Genomic DNA, 19,907 nt, shown 5'->3' with positions numbered 1-19,907 from the left:
CAAACACAGCAGTGAATCTGTGATAAAATAACTGAATATAAAAAAAGATTATCTGTTTCAGAGGTTCAGATGAAGTCCAGGTTCCAGTCTGATCGAAATGCTGTACTTCAGGGTAAATATGCAGAAACTAATGTCTGTAAGCCTCAATGAATTAAAGAAATGTTGTAAAGTACATTAGATCTAAAGTCCTTCACAATGACTGGAGTTTATTAAATTGAGGCAGAAAATTGGTAATTCATAGAGTGTGCTTAGTTTCCTCCATGAAGGTCTTGTCTTTGAAAATCAATGGAAAGGCCAGTACTGATTTATGTATGCTTTATAGTTGCAAGGATTTTAGGTCAAATATTATCATCTAAAATATAATAATGTTTGACCTTTAAGCTGCTAATGAAGAGAACAAAACTGACATTATCTGTTTTCATTTATCTATAATCCACAGTCATTATGTATGACTGGCCTTTGCTTTAGTTTTTGAAGATCGCTGTTTTTACCTCCTGGCTTCATTCCTTATCCCATTTTATAAAACTTCCTTCCTTGCTTCCTTGTTTCCTTCCTTCTTTGCTTTCTTCCTTCCTTTCTTGTTTTCTTCCTTCCTTGATTCCGTCCTTCCTTCCTTTCACATCTGTTAAATGTGGAATTTAACAGATTCCACATTTAAAATCTGTTTTCTGTACAAGTACACTGTGATATCTTAGTAAACTAAAGTATTTAATATTTTAAAAAGGCTGGAAATTACAGATGGACATACTGTGCAGGAACCTTGGATTCAACCTAAGAAACAAACTGAATCTAAAATTTGAGGATATGAGAAGCTTCAGGGCATAGGAACAATAAAACAGTTGTAAATGTCTGAATTGTTTTACTGCAGCTTTCTGGTAAAAAAAAAAAATTGTCCTGATTGAGGAATATTTGTCTCATTAAACAGGATGTGACTTTAAATATGCAATGTCATTGAAATCCTCATGCGTCGGTGTTGCAATCGTTCATTTAAGCTGCAATATTTATTAGCTTTGGTTTAAGGAGGCCTGAAAGTGCGATTAAATCCATACTGATGACCATTAGATGGAGCCAAACACTGGTTTATTATTCCAGGAGCGTCTTCTCTGAGGCACTTTTAGTATTTGGGGGAAATTTAATCTGTGTTTTGGCACAGGCGTTGTATCAGGGGAGAGAAGGGCAAACCAGCCTAAACAATGCCTGATGATGAGCCTTCAGCTTCAAATGATAGATTTTTATTGGCAGCTGACTGTCAGCAGGCGGATGCTGTGCCAGCATCTAATAAACATGTTGATCGTTGACTCCCGTTCATGGAGTTATTGGTTTTTTGTTTGTGTGTTCTTGTGACTCTGCCTACAAATATTTAGGTAATTATGAATGTTTACACAAAAACTAACAGTCTGTGTGTCTCTGGGGAGGCGGGTTTGTATTGGGTTGTCCTTTTTTACAGGGTTTTTAACAGAGTCGCAGGATGCAGAGTTGCATGGAATTAACAAGACGAAACGGCTAGTAAAGCGCTGTTTTGCAGAGAGGACGAAACAAGGTGAGAGTAGGAAGGCGCAAAAAACTCCACAACACCGGAGGAGTGATGATTGAGAGCCGAAGCGTGAGAGTCGGCACTCTCTCCGGCTGAGAAAACCCAGAGAGGAGTCGGGGATGGAGGAAAGAAGAAAATAAGAGAGACGGGGAGAGGTCACAAGCTTGTATTTAAATCTCGCTCTGCATTGCCATGGCAACAAGCAGGTACAGGTTAGCCTGAAAAGGGCTTTGGGCAGGAGAGTCTGAACATCCTTTTCTATCTGACTGACTGGGTGTCCAGCTGACTTTGTATGTGGCTGTTTTGTTGGCTACGAGGGCGACCTTTTTCCACAGTGACTAACTGATTGACTAAGACGCTTTGGGTGACAGTCGCACTTTGAATTGAGATGACATTGAATTGAGAGATGGCATCGCATAGAGATGGAGTTAGTTTTTTTTTTTGTGCAAATCTTAACAGCAAAACTCTTGCTTAAACAGCCTCCAAGACGGTGCCTTTGGTTTTTGACATGTGGAGGGGAGTGTTGTGGATTTTCTTTGGCTCCTCAGAAAGGCCTTGAAGCATCATTTAGCCCCTAAGGCAGCAAGCATTCAGTTGAAGCCAACTGAGGCCAATTATATGTAATACTGACAGACTGGTGGGAAGGTTGGGAAAAGGAGGCTTCCTGGGCCTGCTGGTAGAGAGAAGTTGACACTCAGATACAGAGACGAGCGCACACGGTAATAAATACATGAGTGCAATCTGATTCGGACCAAAGGAGCACCAAAAATCAAGAAAGTAACAAAGGAAGCATAACACAGGCTGTTTTTTATAGTTTAAAAAACTGTAGAATTTTGATACCACAACCATTTTTTTATACAAGTGTTTGGTTTAAACACTTGGAACACTTGTTAAGGATAAAATCTTCTCTGCCACTACCAAGAGACTATGCTGGGATTTGCTCCAGTTGTATGAGGGGGACAGACTCCCCCTCTTCCACCTGTTGCTGGACGCTGTCGGTCAGCTGTGCTTTATAGTTAAAAGGCATATAAAGTTGGCTGCTGGGGATGGGTTTCTTCTTCTTTGTTTGATCACAATGTATGTAAATGCTGGGAAAACGCTCTGTGTTACAGCATCTATCTGTAAAATGAACCACCGGCTGCAGGCTAAGCATCAGCTTTCAGGCTCCCATTTGCAGAAAAGGGCAGACATTTTTCCCTATAGAGATATGAAAGCATTACTACTAAACTGAACCACTGGTTATTCCATATCTTGTTTAGGTCTTCTACTACTTATGTTTGTGTTTGCGATCTGATTTCAAACAACTTGATAGTGCCATATTTTCCAGACTATAAGTCACTCTGGAGTACAAGTTGCACCAGCCATAAAATGCATAATAAAGAAGAAAAATGTATATATAAGTCGCAATGGAGTATAAGTCGCATTTCTGAGGGAAATTTATTTTATAAAATCCAACACCAAGAACAGACATATCATCTTGAAAAGCAATAAAAATAGAATAGAGGCAACAACAGGCTGAACAATTGTACGGAATGCTAACGTTACACGACACATAACGAACTGAGAACGTGCCTGGTATGTTAGCATAACATATTAAGAGTTATTCAGATAACTATAGCATAAATAACATGCTAACAAGTTTTCCAAACTGTCCGTGTCACTCCAAATCACTAAATCAAATGCAATCTTCATCCTTTGTGTCGAACAACTCTGCTAACTCCAAAGGTAGAAGAACACAGGCCTAGAGCGCCCTCTTAGTGCGAAAATAACATGTGATTTGAAATAATGTGTTAATAATTTCACACATAAGTCGCTCCTGAGTATAAGTCGCACCCCCGGCCAAACTATGAAAACAACTGCGACTTATAGTCCGGAAAATATGGTAACTGTACATTTTAAAATGTAAGATTTTAATAGAATTTCAACCTCCTCCTTTAAATGATTGAAATGGACCTCCTCGCCTCCTGTTTGTCGTTTACGTCTCTCTCTATAAAGATCGGATTTACAGTAACTCTCAGCTACTCCTCCTGCCTCCTCCCCCCCCCACCCGCCTGTCCTCCCTCCATCCACCCCCTGCCTCATTCCACACTTTTACAGCCCCTGGCTTCGGCCCACTCCTATAAAACACTACAAACATAAAAACCCACAAGCACTTAAGAGCTGTCCTGGTAAGGAGGGTGGAGGGGACGTTTGGGTGGGAGGAGACAGTGGGCAGAAACATCCTCCTCTTTACACCCCTCAATCACTCCGTCTGGAGATGGAGATGGAGATGGAGGGGAGGATATATTGTCTCTGATGGGCTTGCTGATTAAGATGGATTGCACAATGAAATGTCGTCGTAGAAATGAGTTCTTGGAGCGAGTGTGTGCGTGCTTACACTCACTTCACGTCCCTCCAACTAACTCTGCATTAAAACCTTTTCTCAGACTGATTAAATGCAAATTTGCTTGGCTCTACTGAGTTCCTTTTTCACCTAGAAAGATCCTGTTCTTCTTACGCTTTATAGTCAACTTTGATTCGGTCAAGTTTTCTCTGCAGAAAAGCAAAGCTACAGTGTAATTGAAAATGGTTTAAAACAGATAAAGTGCCTCCTCTCTGAAACTCACCGTGATGTCCTCTTTTTATTCAGTGGAAGGAAAAGCAGCAGGCTGATAAATCTTTCAAGCCATACTATAAAAATATGTCCTTAAAATTAAGCCAAGCACTCTCAAGTTCTAAATAATATTTTGGTCCCATCTCAGTCTTTAGACCACTTGTCATGGTTACAATTTAGAGTCTGTTTGAATGTTTCCTGAGTTTATCGAGAACTTTACGTCTTACCTCTGTGTTTGTGTGCAGATCTGTCCACATGTGTTTTTCGGGTTTTGTCCGTTGAAGTTGTCTTTTTTCGGCACAGGTGTGCTGTCATATGTACTGAATGTGTAGGCAGGAGATAGGGTCTCTCCTCTGTTGGTCAGAGATAAAGCTGTTGGTTGGCACTGGAAACCCTCTCAGTGTGGCAACAGCTGAGAGATACAAGATTAGAGCCGGACGGCAGGTGACAGACAGGATGGAAGCTGGAGTGTCTTCTGGACTGCGCTGTAACCTCCCATGCTGATAAGAAACCTTGAAAACAGAGATGGACGGACGGATGGCAGCACTGGTATGCTGATGGACAGTAAGAGTCAGAAAGTAATGCAGCAGAAGGACAGGAGAGTACAATATCTAACCTTGAAATTCTCCTAAATACATTGAGTTAGTCGGTCATAGTTTGCTGCTCATAAAAAATTATCATGGTGTGTTTTATCAACCAGAATTATATATTTTTTTGCTTTATTTAATTGCTCATGTATTTCAGATCACCAAACATTCTTTAATACCAAACATAATACAGTGAGAAGAGTACAGTTCACATAGCAAATTGTCACAAATGACCCAACAATTAATCCTTACAGTAAACCAGGTATTATGTCGGGTTTCTCTCTATGTGTTTCTTACTAAGAAGCAGTTTCATTGATGAAGCTGCAACATGAAGTTTTTATACATGGCCTAAAATTGTACAATGAGGGGGAAAAAAAGCAGTGTAGTACCATATGCATTAAATATTCCTAAAACTTGCAAATTCAAATGTTCATATCTATATGATGTTCTTGCTTTCCCTTTAGTTTTCTTTTGCACTTTTTTTCTCTTGAAGAATCTGATTTTAATTGGTTGTGTTTAATTTGTTTGTGATTGACTGATTATGTTTTCCTTAGAAATGCTGTGTATCAGTTCAAGCTTTCTTACGTGTCTCTGTCTGCACTCCCACAGCGGTGACACAACTATGACGAGTAAAATATTTGACTGGGTAGTTAAAATTTTCTTTGACCAGTCAAAGTATATTTTACTTTAAAAAGTGCAAGTTGGCTGTTCTGTATATTTGGCAGCAAGTCGCATTGTGCTTCCTTGAACAAAAACGTAACACTAGATTAAAACAGTTTTTTGGAAACTGTGGAATACTCACTTTTAACCCAGAAAAGGAATTAGAACAAACTTGGAATCCAGCGACTAGTTTATTAGTCACTCTGTAGCTTATATTTTAGAAACTGTAGAGTATTCACTATTTAGATGCTGAGAGACTCCTATTATTGCAACCCAAAAAAGGAATTAGGACAAATTTAGAATCCAGAAAAAATTCTTCCAGAACAGGAACATTTAGTTTTTATTATTATTTCGAAACTGTGGAGTACTCACTACTTTTACAAATTTAGCGCACACTCAGAAAGTCCAGAGAATACTTACACTTATTTAGCAACCCAGAACATAGATTAAAACTTGGAATCCAGAAAAACTACTTTAACAACTACTTTTTAGACCCCTATTCTTCCAAACCAGAAAATAAATTAGACCAGAGGATACTTACTTATACTTATCTACCATCCTTGAATAGGAATATCTAGTTTATTTACTTTGGATCAACATTGTTAGCTTTTTCTTCTTTTGCTCTCTCTTGTGGTTTGTTATTTTGATTGTATTTCCTTTTAATTTTTGTAAAGCACTTTGTATTGCATTGTTGCTGAAAATGTGCTATATAAAGAAAAATTACTTTTACCTTTTACCTTCACTATAATTGCAAATAAATTGGAACCGTTTGTCTTGAGAAGTCTCTTTAGATTACATCTGTTGTAAAGTAGTGATATATAAATAGCCTGGACTGAATTAAAACTTTATAGATTAGCACTTAGAAGAAAATTTTGATATTTCAAAAGAGTTATTTTGTTTGAAAAGGAGGGCAGAGTATCTTTTAGATTTAATGATTTAGAAAATCTGTCAGTATGCACTCAGTTCTTAATAATACATATGATGGATGGATGGAGGTTTCCATGGGATAAGCATTAATATTTGAATCCTACTGTTTCTTTTATTTTACTTGGGTGATTAAATATAAATCTCTTGGTGGAGGATATTTTATTGATTCCTATGAGGTCTATGCTGGATGATGACCAGGAGCTGTAGAGGGTTTCGTGTTTATCAGGTTTGAAGGTATCGGACTGTTGGGAAGCCATGAATAAATGGTCTTGAGCAGCAGGACATCTACCAGAACAGCTGGAGGGGAGGATGTGCTCTTTGATCCTGTTTGGTGATTTTTTTTCCCCAGCTTTTTTTAAGAGGATAAAACCTACAAACCCTTGGCTCTGCAGGTAGAGCATCTTATGAGAGCATTACTCTACAGCAGCACAGCGTCACACTCCTTTTGGAAGGCTTCACTGATTCTTAGCTGGCTTTGTCACTGTGGCTTATCGCAATTCTCAGCGCCAGAAATCGGCCTGGCAGACGGCCCTACTTTCACAACTGCTTGGCCTAAATTTCTCTTTGTGAGAATAAAATAAGTTCTTAGAGTTCACCTGCATTGGAGTTACTTTGTTTACTGGATTAAAACTGGACATGCAATAGTAAATTTTGATGCATACCCACTTTATGAAGGATTTTTAAGCATCAGGTCAAGAATTAAGTCTTTTATTCTGAAAACCACCAAATCTCTGTGTTTAATCTGTTAATCTGTTTGTTTAAAGTATCCACATGTAGCCGTTTTCAGAGGGTAATCAAGTTGTAGCCAGATGTAGTATTTTTTTCTTGCCTCAGTAATGAATGTTTTCAAGGCTATATTTCAGGTATTGCCAGTTTGTCACCAAGTCAATTATCTAAGGTTTCACTCAGGGGAGGCTGCTTGTTGTGATCCACCCTGCCTCACTAGTAACAGGGGTCTAAGGCTCTGTTGGAAATCCCAGAACAGAGACTGCTCCTGCAGCTGAGGTCTCGGAGGCCCTGCAGCGTATGTTCTCTGTCTCCGTGTTTGCTGCAGTTACCATATATCCACCCCAGAGCGCTTGTCAGCTCCTCTTAGGACGAGCTCATATTACAAGATGCAAAATGTCACTCCGACTTTGCTTTTGCGGAGGAAAACCACGGGCTTCTAGGACGCCTTAGAACAGGTGCTAAAATTATCAGCGTCTTGTGTGTTTGTGGTGGCGCGCTCGGCCAGGCTTTTAACATCTGTAAAATTTAATTAAGCCGGACTTGTGTTGTTTACTTGAAAGGTAAAGTTAGCTCATATGCTGCTCTTCTGAAGCAGAACAGGTTACACATCCCTGGTGACCTGCAGTGTTTTTCCCTGCTGTAGTTACTGCTCCTTCTTAGCTCCGGTTCCTATAGCAGTAGCCCCAAAGAGCTGACTGGGTGTTTTGTGGCGCAGTTGATAATGGGCAGCTTAGCTTCTTATAACACACCTGTCAAATGCTTGTATACAAAAGCTCTTACAGAGGCAAATTGGCATTGCTGATGCAAATTCAGTTTCAGAGAAAATATGATGTTCTGTCAACAAAGCCCTTGCAACACAATTGACACTTCCTTCTTTCTACTATCCATTAAAGTAAGATGCAGTTGCTGGGTTACTGTCTAGTTCGTCACATAAGAATGCCATCAGGTTTCTTTAGGCCTATAAACTACATTGCGATATGCAAAATTGAATAAAAGGTGAAAGAGGTAAAAACATAAAGGTGTGAAATGGCTGAGCGGATTTCTAGATTTGCTTTTGTTTTTTGATTAATAGGAGAATGACTAAAGTAAGGCGGAAATTGTTTTTTTTTCCCACCAGGCAAATTTGTATTGCATCAGTAGTTCTAAATGTATTTATTGGATAAATTAATGGGTCTGGCATTATTTTTGTTAGATTTTACATTTCATACTCTGCTTGTTGATTATAATTTTGATCCTTGTTTTTGCCAGAAATTTACAAACTATGATTTAAACCAGCTGTCTTAATGTCAATGTGTTTAAGGGATTCAAAGAATATTTATGGTTATTGGTATTTATATGTAAAAGTAATTTTTAAAAGTTGTTTTTTGCAACCACATACTCAAACTTACTGGGGTTCACAAAATATTCCTTCAGAATGACATAACAAGCTAAAAGTAGTGTTGAAATGACCTCTAATCGTACGCTATCAAGCAGAGATATTAGAAAATCAGGGTCGTTCAAGCACGTTATCATCCAGGCTCCCACTGGTAAAGGAGGTGAGGTGGCGATTTCTTTCAATGATTTCTGTGAGAACTGAAGAACACAGCAGTGAACCAACAAGAAGTGCAAGTAACTCTATAGGCATCACCTGTAAAGTCTCTTTTGGACCAGCCAGAGAAAAAAAGCTTCTTCCTGTTCATCTTAAGGTTATATTTAGTTGCTGTGGGACAGAGCAGTATTTGTGTGGTGGACTAGTGGTGATGACATTTTCAACAACACATGTATCTGATCTAGACATTTTATCAATCAAACCTACAGAGAAACTGACTGTTTTCTTTGTTTCTGACAAAAAAAAAAAAGAAAAATACTCAGTCCAGGTCCTGAGATCGAATGTAAAAAGGCCAAAGTAATGTTTTATGATTTTTTTTGCTCCAAGTTTGAGGCCATGGTTTCTCCTAAAGAGTCAACAGTTTGCTCAGGTTTGTGAATCTTTATCTTAAGTTGAGTTAAAATATTATAGTGTCTTGTTCCTGGATGGAGCCATAGATGCATAAAGGGGTTGGAGCCTCAACTGCAATAAAGGTTTAGCTCTGATCAATCATGGTGAAGAATAAGCCTTTGTGTTCAGCGATGAATTTATTGGATTTTCTAAAGCCCAACCCTCCCGTCTGGTCAAAAGATATGGATGCTTTTTCCATCGCCTTGGTTGTGATGGAAAAAACAAGATCCTGGAAAGAAACTGATTTCATCAGCTTCCTTTATTGACCAGGTGGACCCTAGATGACAGGTATTGATGTTTGATATGACATCATACAGTCTTGGCAGTGCAGCAGACAATTCAGCCTTAGAAATGAGGTGAGAAGCCATCATTGCTGGAAAGTAGAGAAGCTGCTCCTCTCCATCAAAAGGAATGCTAAGATGGTTCACATGTCTGATCAAGAGTCCCTCTGACGCCTTTCTTTAGAGGCCTTCTGGGCATGTCTAACTAGGAGAACAGACCCAGAACTCCCTGACAGATCATCATACATTTCCCTGGAATAAGATGGAGAGCGTCTCTGAGGAGATGGATGCCTCTCTTGCCCTTCTGGACCTTTTTAACTCAATATCGAATACAACGGCGGCAGAGCGGATGCTAAGGCTAGTATGGTTCCCAAAAACGATGGATAAACAGTTTTCCTGAAATAGTAAGTAGTTGAACCACCATTGTCACATTGTCACATAGTTGAACCACGCATGTACACATGCTTGATTGACAGCACTAAGACTCTCCTCCTGGTTCTGATTTGGTTGATTTTGACTACGAGTGTGCATTTTTTCAGATGGAAGGAAACAGAAAGATTATCTGTCTCATATTGCAGTGTCACGACAGACAGAGTGATAGCTTGAACAAATATGTAAAATAATATTTTTGTAAAAATTACATAGTTATGTACTGCAGCTAAAAGCTACATAATTATGTTAATCAAGGATTTTTATGGCCAAAATAATTAGTCACTGATTTCAGTCTCAGTTATTCTGATTTTATCACAACAGAATAAGATGTCAGGTGTAAATGGAGATTAGTAAGCTCCTCTGCTCACATCTGAATTAACACTTGTTGCACATGTTTTTTTTTGTTGTTATTGTTAACATCACGTTTTATGAAATTTGTTCAAATCTGTTATGATTATTTTTACTTGTCTTATAATTATTGTAGTTTTTATAAAGTCAGTCTTCTGTAGAGCTTTCCATTTAAGAGAAAAAATAATAATGTTCAGAGATGTTGCTGTTTGCTTTGGGCCCTGTTGTTAAAAACTGATTCTTACAGAGATTTATTTCTATTTAGGTTTCTGTTCTTTTCTTGTATTTTGGCATTTTTGATGTGTGTGAACACTAACACTCATGTTTCTTAGTGTTTCTCGCTGCATTGAGGTTGCGTTAGGTCCACTCTGTCCTCGCCTGTCTGTGTCTTTGCCATGGGTGAAGTTTGGAGCCTGTAGGGGATTGTGACTATACAGCAGTGTGTATTTTTTTTTTTTTAGAGTTCTGCTGCTCTAGGTTTTGTTCTGTCCTGACCTGTCTAAGTTAATCATGGAAAACAGTCAGAAAGAGTGGTTTACTGGTCATTTGGTAACGGGCTTGATGTTCACTTTGAAGTAAAAAGTTTACATTTTCAGGGTTCATTGCCTCAGTGGTACGAGGAATGCTCCAGTGTTCTTTTTGTGTCTCAATTTATTTAGTTTGAACTGCGTCTTCTCCTGTCGCTTTTCACCTTGTTTCTTGAGCTCAGACATCATTGCTCTGCGAAAAGTGGCATTAAAGAAATTGGCAGCATCACGCTGATTTACACACTGACGTTGAGAAGTTAACATATCCTCAGAGAGTTAATCCCTAATGTTCTCCGGGTCAGTAAATAAACAGAAGGAGAAAAGCCAAATTGGGGGAGTTTGCAGAAAAGCTCATTTGTGCTAATTATTTCTCTCCCACCCCTCCCTCGTTAAAAGCTTTCCCACCCCTCCAATCAATCGGCACTTTAGCAAGCAGGAAGGGATGGAGGAAGTGCGAGCCTCATTAGCCTGATTGGGCCAATGTGGGAGATGGAGTGAATGAGGGAATAAAAGGGAAAAGGAGGCAGCTTGGTCATCAGCACTTTGCCCATCAGAGTTTCTGTCAACAAGGCAAATGCTGCGTTCAAATGTTTGTTTTGTAGAATTGTGGTTCCCAGCGGACATTAATGATGGCACCCGCACTGAATAAGAAGCTATTGATGGAGTTTGTTTTGCATACTCGTTGGACACTGCCGGGCATTTGAAGTACAAATAAATGATTATAGCTTGCAATTAAAGAACTTAAATCTGCTTTGGTTTATAGTAACTTTCAAGCTCGAGTTTGACCTAAACTGCTTGGAGAACAAAATGGAGCGATGTTGAAAACATTTGGAACTCGGACATAAAAATAAAGTATTACAACAGTAATAAAAAAAGCTATAAAGCCAAACAAAAAACTGGGTTCTTGATAAAATGAACCATGAACAAATGATTTTGGTTGTGTCCCACCTTTTTTACTTTTTGTTTCTTACTGCACCAAAGAGGTAAGAACTGAACAATTGCTTGCAATTAAAATGGCTGAGATTACATAGTTTTCTTTAGCATTTCCTTTTGGTAGAAACTGAAAAGTTAAGTGTAAGAATGTGTGGAACTGTACTTACGAAAGAGAACCAATTCTGTATGTATACCTGTTAGTGGTAACTATAACTTTTCAGGACAACTGACCTCCTACTTGCAGAAAATACAAGGTCTGCGTTGAGAAGTTCTTTGCCTAATATCCCAACATCTTAACCCATATAGATTTTATTGCTCAACAATTGTTTAAAATATTATGCATTAGAATTAAGTGAGAACAAGGTTACAAATGTCTACAAATGAGAACAAGGTTACAAATGTCTGAAAATGAGAACAAGGTTACAAATGCCTAAAATTTGATTTTGCTGAAACATTTCTATACATGACCAGTGGTTGTGAGATAATCCTAATTCAGTGGTCAGCACCATTTACATCTTAAAGAGCCATCTTTACTCTCTCCTACTACAGAAAATCCAACCATTAAAAAATAAAATAAAAACAATTGTGGGCTGCAAAGTGATGCAGTTGCAGCAAGAAGGTCCTGTGTTCGATTCCCGGCCCGGGGTCTTTCTGCACAGAGATTGTATGTTATCCTGTGAATGCTTGGGTTCTCTCCAGGCACTCCGGCTTCCTCCCACAGTCCACAAACATGACAGTCAGGTTAATTGGTATCTCTAAATTCTCCCTGGGTGTGAGTGTGTACATGCATAGTTGTATGTCTTGTTTGTTTCTGTGTTGCTCTGTGATGGACTGGTGACCTGTCCAGGGTGTACCCCGCCTCTTGCCCAGAACATTAGCTGGAAAGGCACCAGCACCCCTCCTGACTCCACGAGGTACAAGGGTGTACATAAAATAAATGGATGGATGGATGAATAAAACAATTGTCAAGGGGAATGACTAAAGAAAAAAATAATTTTGTAAACTCTATCCTGATATTGCATAAAAGCAGTTTTAAAAAAACATAAAGCTTGTTATTTTGTTAGCTTTATGTAAAAAACACTGCTGGGTTCATGCTGTTTTGGACATATTACCTAGAGTCACTGCAAGGCATGAAAAGCCACCTGTAGTTTCAGAACTGTAAGTTACACATCCATGTTATTATGAGAAACCCCTTTCTGTTTTTCTAAAGAAAATTTTTAAAAAGTGCGAAAATGCACATAAATGTTTGCCACATACTACTTTTTTTTCAGTAACCCATAAACAAATTGTAACAGTATTTAGAATATAAATTTTTCTCCAAATAAGTGATTTAGTTTGCACTTACTACTAATAAATATTATTATTTATATATTTGAAATTATATGTTTATACATGACAAAGTGAAACCCATATTACTCTATATATTTAATAACAAGAAGGATGGTTGTTCACTTTGTTTTAAAATGATGAAATTGAACTGGAAATAATTAAAAATGACTTCAGTCATGAAACCTGTGCTAGAGGAAAATGAATCACATACATTTCTTAAAATGCAATACTGGGGACTGTAGCTTTAAAATTAATTTCATTTAAAAATTGCACATATTTTTTATGAGTTTGTCAGGTTAACATTTCATATAATTTCACATTGCTGTTATCTACACAGCTAAACATGATTAAAATGGAATGAAGTGAAACAGATTTAATCACTTGCACAGGACGTGCACATTAATACTCCTACAACATCAGGCAGCCGAACTCGCCAGAAACACTTATTCAGGAGAAAAACGTTGCAGGAAATTATCTGATCTAACTTGAAACTGTAATATATAAATAGCGACCAAACATTTAGCCAAGAAAAAAGAAACATTTATACAGATCGTATGTCACCTAAGACTGGGACTCAAAGCACTTCCTCTCAGCTGTAACTTTGTGACTGTAGCAATTGTACAAAACCTTTGAGTCACTGTTATCTTGCAAAACAGGAATCATCTATTGGCTACACAGAAGCTGGTAATATCACTTTACCTCAAGGCTGTACACGTGTTCAGAGAAACTGTTGTCATGACAGACGCCATGTAAGCAGTGATCTACGAACTGGTGTCCTAAAATAAATTTTATTCACAATTATCTTTAGCTTGCTGTACCAGAGAGAGGTGAGCTGATTATGTAAATAACTTTGCACAAAAGCCCAACAGTGAAATTTGACTTTGGAGCTGAAATTTCTTCTTTTTTTTAATATTGTGTTTTTTTTTTTGCATATCCTTTGTGATTTCTACATTTCATAAAACGATTATGTCAACAAACACAAGGCACTTCTCTGACTGAACAACAAATTAACATGATTGGACTTTAAGTTGTCCAATTAGACAATTTCTTAGACTTTTTTTTAAAATAACTCAACAAAAAATAACCTTATGGCCAGAAATAAACCCGAATTGTCTGGTAACATGGATTTTAAAAGCCTTGATGTAAACCTTTACTGTGACCAGCGAACAGTGGGGGCTCATTGATCAGATGAGGTAAAATAGAGAAGCTCAATAAAGTAGATCAGAAATGTAGAAAACTGCTGTCTGGTCATGCTGTGTTTTAAACTCAAAAGAAGCAGTCATAAGAGATGTATTTCCAAGATCCAGCTTCATGCGAAGGCCACCGATGCACGAAGAAGTAACATTTCGTTTACTGTTTGTTTTGTTCATTTAATCTTCTGATTATTCTGCAGCGTTTGCATTTCCAGTTATGAGTGAATTGAGTTTTCCAGCAAGTTTTATGAAGATTTAGGACTTTCTTTCTCCACCTTTAATGAGGGATGTTTCCTATGTAGACCTTAATTATTTGCATCCATCATTAATTAAATGAGCTGTGCAAATAATTTTGACTAAACTGAGACATCGAAGTTGGGATTAGAAGGAAATTTGACATGGAAATTAAAAACACATTGGGGGAAGATTATCCTCATTGTAGGCAGTGTTATTTGAATGATAAAGTATAAAGCAGCCTTACATTAAGCCTCAATTTTCGTTCATCTTTTTAGTAATGGCTTAGTGAATTAAGTACACGGTCCGTATAACTGTAGCCTCCAAAATGAGCTTTAAAGGAGACCTGAGTCCTCGTCCTCCTCTTTTTTTCTTCTCTCAGCTCGCGAAGACAAGACAAGTGAGGCTCTTTGTGTACTCACATGTCCTCATCACAGATGATGCTTTTGTCACATAATTGCATACACGCACATGCAGAGGGTACAGGGAGTACACACGGCACACAATGTGCACAATTACCATCCTGTAATTGCGATCTATCAGACATTATTGTGAAATGTTGCCTGATGTGCGTGCTGTCGAGTCTGCTGCATTATCAGAGCTTAGGAAATTACAAGACTATTTATAGGAGCTTGTTATCCACTTAAATCCTGTTGTTGCTATTGTCCAGCCCTTAGAGCTGGACTGACTGATGGGCTGATCTGTTGGTTTTGAGGAGCACAGCTGTGTGAAAAAGCAAATAGAGCGCCTCCATTTTTAGCTTCATTGACCTAAAACAGGAAGAATCTCATTAACTTGTTTGTCGTACAGTGACGTGTTAAGTATTCTTTCACCATATTAAAACTGATTACGCTGCACCGCTACTTCTCTATAATTAGACCTTTGAGTTCAGGCTATAGCCAAGGGGACAAAGAAAGGGAAGAAAAGGGAGCAGTGTCACACAAATCACAAATCGATACAAGAATGAATCCCACCAAGTGTGTTATGAGTGAAAGTTTCAAAAATATTGAGTAGAAAACATGCTGGTTTCTACAAGAGGATTTCGACGAACCCAAAGTCAAACTCCACCTCAGACTTCTTACAACAATGTATGCTGGGGCTTTTTAGAGAACCGCACTGGCGCCTAACCAGAGCATAATTGGAAAGCTGTTTGCAAGAAAATGCTTGATATGCAAAAACGAACAAACAACCAAGTAAATATCTGAACACAAAGAAATCTGCAAGTCTGAGTTTATTAAAATAAATCTAAATTAGCCATTTTCTGTGGTATCTGTTCTGAAATTGGTGCACCAGCTGTAACAGAAGGGAAATGCTGACGTTTATTTTACAGCTCTAACCAGATGTTTTCTTATACTGTCTGACTTTAAATCACACTGAATCTTTTCTGTCTTAACTTAGTTAGGATTACAGTGGACCTCTTATTTTAGGCGCATCTCCAAGTTATTTGGAGAAAAATATACTGATTCACGATTTTTTGGTTTTTCTTGGTGCAGTAACATTATTTGGAAATATTGTAGCAACATCTGAAGACATCCAACAGAAACTTGAAGTTTGGGCACATATAAATTCTTCCAAATAAACAATGAGCTAAACATCCAAAATCAGTTACAAAGTGACAAAATTGATATTTTTGGGGCAGCCGTCACAACGCCCAGATCTCAATCCGTTAGCAGCACCTGATGACATCTTCCTCTACTGCTTTATTGCCGGTCTGTCGGTCTCCATCCTAGTGCTTTCATGAACATTGAAAAGTAAGAAAAATTCGGTGACATTTTCAGTTATTATTGTTTTTATTTCTTGCCTTTTCCAACTCTGTCATTGCTTGCTATTTTTAATCATTAATATATTTATGCTCCAGGCTGGCTGAATGATGGTCTGGAGACAGAGGGTCCTGTTTTTGGCACGCTGCTCGATAACTGCCCATCTGCCTCTGGGTTAGAGTGGGTTTGGTTGGGGGTTTGGGGCGCGGCTGCACAGGAAGTGTTGGGTGCATCTTTTGGCTTCACTTTTTTTTTTTTTTTTTTTAAACCTTGTTACTGACTTGGTTTAAAACCAGCCTTTGTGACCAATCAGCCCTTTTGTTTCACTCGAAACGTTCTCCTGCCAGTGGGTGATGGAGGGATTATGCCACCAAAAACATCTTAAAATAAGATTTAAGGTGATAAAAAAAGAAGAATGACTAAAACTTTTACGTACAGCAAACCTGGTAAACCCCAGCCCCCCCAAAAAACAAATAAAAAACTAGTCAAAACTAATTATTTGTAACTTACTGAATCAGAAAAGCTGATCTAATCATTGTTTTAACTTAAAATCCACTTTATTTGTGCCTGCAGCTAAATGTTGACAAAAAGTTGACAGTTAGTGTATGGTTTGGAGTCTTAATTATTAACACGTCTGTGTTTCTCATTTGTTTTCTATTTTGGAGTGAAGTTCAGCAAGTGGCAGTGAGTTGTCAGTGTTTGTGCCGAAGCTCTTCTCTGTTCTCAGTTCACTGTCTGGCATTTTTAACACTATGAATAATTTACGGTGCTCCTGGAATTTAATTATTAATTTTTTGGAGCTGAGATCTGTCTACTTCTGCTGAAGGGAAGGCTGAGAGTTATTGCTCCAGAGGAATCACAAGTTTCCTGAAAGGAGACGTGCCAAGGTGTCTGGGAGGTCCGGCCCAGGAGAGCCGGGTCATTTTCAGTGAAAGCTTTGGAGGAGTTCTTCCTCTCCTTATGGATTAACCATGTGGAGGGTTGATGAAAATGAATATCCAAGGGTTTATACTAAACTACGAGGCAGAGAAGAGCACGCTACTCACTCAAGACCAGTATGATAATGAGGGAAGCAGTGCAAAGAATACTTAAAAGTTATAAATGTATTTAATATTCTTTAGTATCTTATTCTCTTTTGCCTACTAGCAAGGTTAGAAAAAGTGCAGTGCGGAATTAAGCAGATTGAAGTGAAAAGAGGAAGGCTACTGTAAAGGCCAGTTTTGTTATGCTGGAACAGCTTCTACTTTTAACTAGAGGCTTTTTTATTTTTATTTTTTTTTAACAGTGACACTAAAGTGTCTCTCTCTCTGATAGGCAGCCTGATTTATACAGTTTGTGTTGTCAAAGCGCCCCAGAGGCCATCTTGCTTTGCTCCCTGCCTTGTTTATTTTGCTCATGTCCCCTCCATCCAAAGCTACAAAAGACCACCGTGGCTTCAAGTTTTTGTTGTTGCTGCTGTTGTATCACTTCATCCCTCTGAGGTGTGTCACTTGTTTCTCTGTGTGTTTGTGTGAAAAGAAACCTGTCAGTGTTGATTATCCTGCTAGTTCACGCTTCTTTAGAATCACCTTTTATCCTGTCAGTTTAGGACATAAACACAGCAAAAGCAACAATGGATTATTTTAAAATGAATGTGTCTTTTGTCTGGCGAAAATGCATTTTGAGGAAGACTATATGATGATCCTGTGAAAAGTAAACAAAAAATATGACTCAGGGTGAACACAAAGGAAAGATGTTTTGACATAATAAAAAAACAGAACATTAATTTGACAGAGATGCTATTTGGAGTCAGAGGTTGTGATGGCCGCAAGGAAGAGGAAAAATCAAAGTCACACTGAGTGACTTTGGGCACAAAAATAAATGTAATAGTCACTCTGCTTTGGATTAGCTTTTTAGAAGTTTGTTGACATTATCTACCAGCTCCTGCAATAGAGGGAATAATTCTAGCTGAGTTTTTACATTGTCATGTAAAGTATGGAATATAAATTTCTCAAATGCTAGTGGGTTATCTAAAAAATCTAAATTTGAATTTCAATTAAGGAAAAGAACAATTTGTATTTAATTTGCAGTTTTTCCTTTTCATTTGGAACATCACAACTTGAGTTTTGATCAAACAAATGTATAATTTTGTTTTGCTGATTTAGTTACTGTGTGTGAAAGTTGATTCAAATCCATTCAAAAGATATTAGAAAAGGGACAATGGTCAGTGTCACGGGTATCCAAAGTGTGGCCTGGGTGCTGTTTCTGACCCCTTTGCTGATTTTGTCCGTCCCCCGACTGCTGCTCAAGAATGACACACATTTGGTCTGCCGAAAATTTGAGCCTTCATATTTTTATAGTTGGGGAAAAAATATATAGAGAATACATTAAAATTTTCGTACAATTGAAAATGCTAGTTAGAGGAAACATTCATCATTTAATAAAGCATTTTGCTCTACTATAATTTCACAATAAATAGAACCACATTAATCCAGTGGCTTTTAATTTACCGCAGGAATCAAAGTGTTAACGCTTTGACTATAATACTTAACAAATGCTAGATTCCAAACAGTTCTGTGGGAAGTTACTACACACACACACAACCACGCGCACACTCACAAAAATGCCTGCGCACATGCACACGCCCACACACCCGCACACCCATTTGATAATATATATTCATATGCCTGTAGTTTGGTGCCCTTATTTTTTTTAAACTGTTCATCAACTGTTGTGCGCCATTGTAGACTACTGTTTTTCAAATTCAAAGTCTAAAAGAAAATGCAAATGTGTGATCCGCCATGCAGCTTTTTCTGATGGATACCTGCAATTTGTGGGAAAATTTGCATTCAAACTAACCGTGCAAAAATACTTGGATCAAGAATTTGTTTGACCACCCTGAAACAAGCGCATTTAGGGGAATAAATTGACCTTTAACTAAATAGGCCTATTATCCATGCAAACACCAGAGGGTTCCTTTACCTTACTGTGCAGCCTTAAATCACCCTTCACAACATGGTAGTGCAGAAAACACAAAGTTAAACCACTCTCCTGCACATCAGCGGCCCAATTTGTCAAAAGCAAAGAGGCGACACACGGAGAATGAAATAAATTTAAAAGGAAAACAGTGAAACGTGACACATTGCTGTTGTGCTTCAGCAGCAGTCGTTCTCTCAGATTAATTATTTTAAGAAAAGTGATGTGTTAGTAGATGTAACTTAATGGAAGACTCCCCCTTTGATCCCATTTGTGGCAGCGTGAGATTAAATTTCAGACTGAAGCGACGAGCACGCCTGTCTCTGGGTGTGCATCTTATTCTTCGGGTGTAATGCAAGTTAGAATAATTAAGCTGGAGGGCCTTATGCTCAATAATGGACTTTGACAGTAAAATCAAAAAGGCCTGCACAGTGACTGATGAGATCTCAGGCCTTTGTTGTTAAGAGCAAAGAGAGAAATGTACAGTGAGCTTCAAACACAGAAGTATAATAATTACACGTCCTTCAATCTGTCGAATAATTCAGCTGTTGAACACGAAACGATCTCTTCATGCTTTCTGCGTGTTTCCGTCTCAAACGCCCATCACAAGGAGTAAGTCAAAGATGGACACTTACTGCGTTCGTTATATTGATCCATGCTTACACGAGCATTAGCACTCACTTACAATGAGAGGCATGTCTTCACCCAAACATTGCAGGGCAGCGTTGTCACACGCAGCCTCGCTTCTTTGAAACATACAACACACATGCAAACTTAAATAAGTGCGTGCCTTCACTCCGGTCTGCCGGGTTCCTCCAAATTGAATCATAAAGCAGCTGATGTATTCATCCAGTGTGTGTGATTTAACAAGGTTTGCAGCGTCTCGTCGTAAATCATATTAATAATC

At 38.3% G+C, this 19,907-nt stretch overlaps 1 protein-coding gene across 2 annotated transcripts in view; it reads left to right on the top strand.

Annotated features, from left to right (window-relative positions):
* macrod1 (mono-ADP ribosylhydrolase 1) overlaps window positions 1-19,907 on the top strand; it is a 168,760-nt gene that overhangs the window by 5,522 nt on the left and 143,331 nt on the right. The gene's annotated exons all lie outside the window — the stretch shown is intronic.

Source organism: Poeciliopsis prolifica, unplaced genomic scaffold, assembly GCF_027474105.1.
Source record: "Poeciliopsis prolifica strain line A6 unplaced genomic scaffold, Auburn_PproV2 SCAFFOLD009, whole genome shotgun sequence".
Lineage (NCBI taxonomy): Eukaryota > Metazoa > Chordata > Actinopteri > Cyprinodontiformes > Poeciliidae > Poeciliopsis > Poeciliopsis prolifica.
This window is presented reverse-complemented; position numbering and strand designations above follow the sequence as displayed.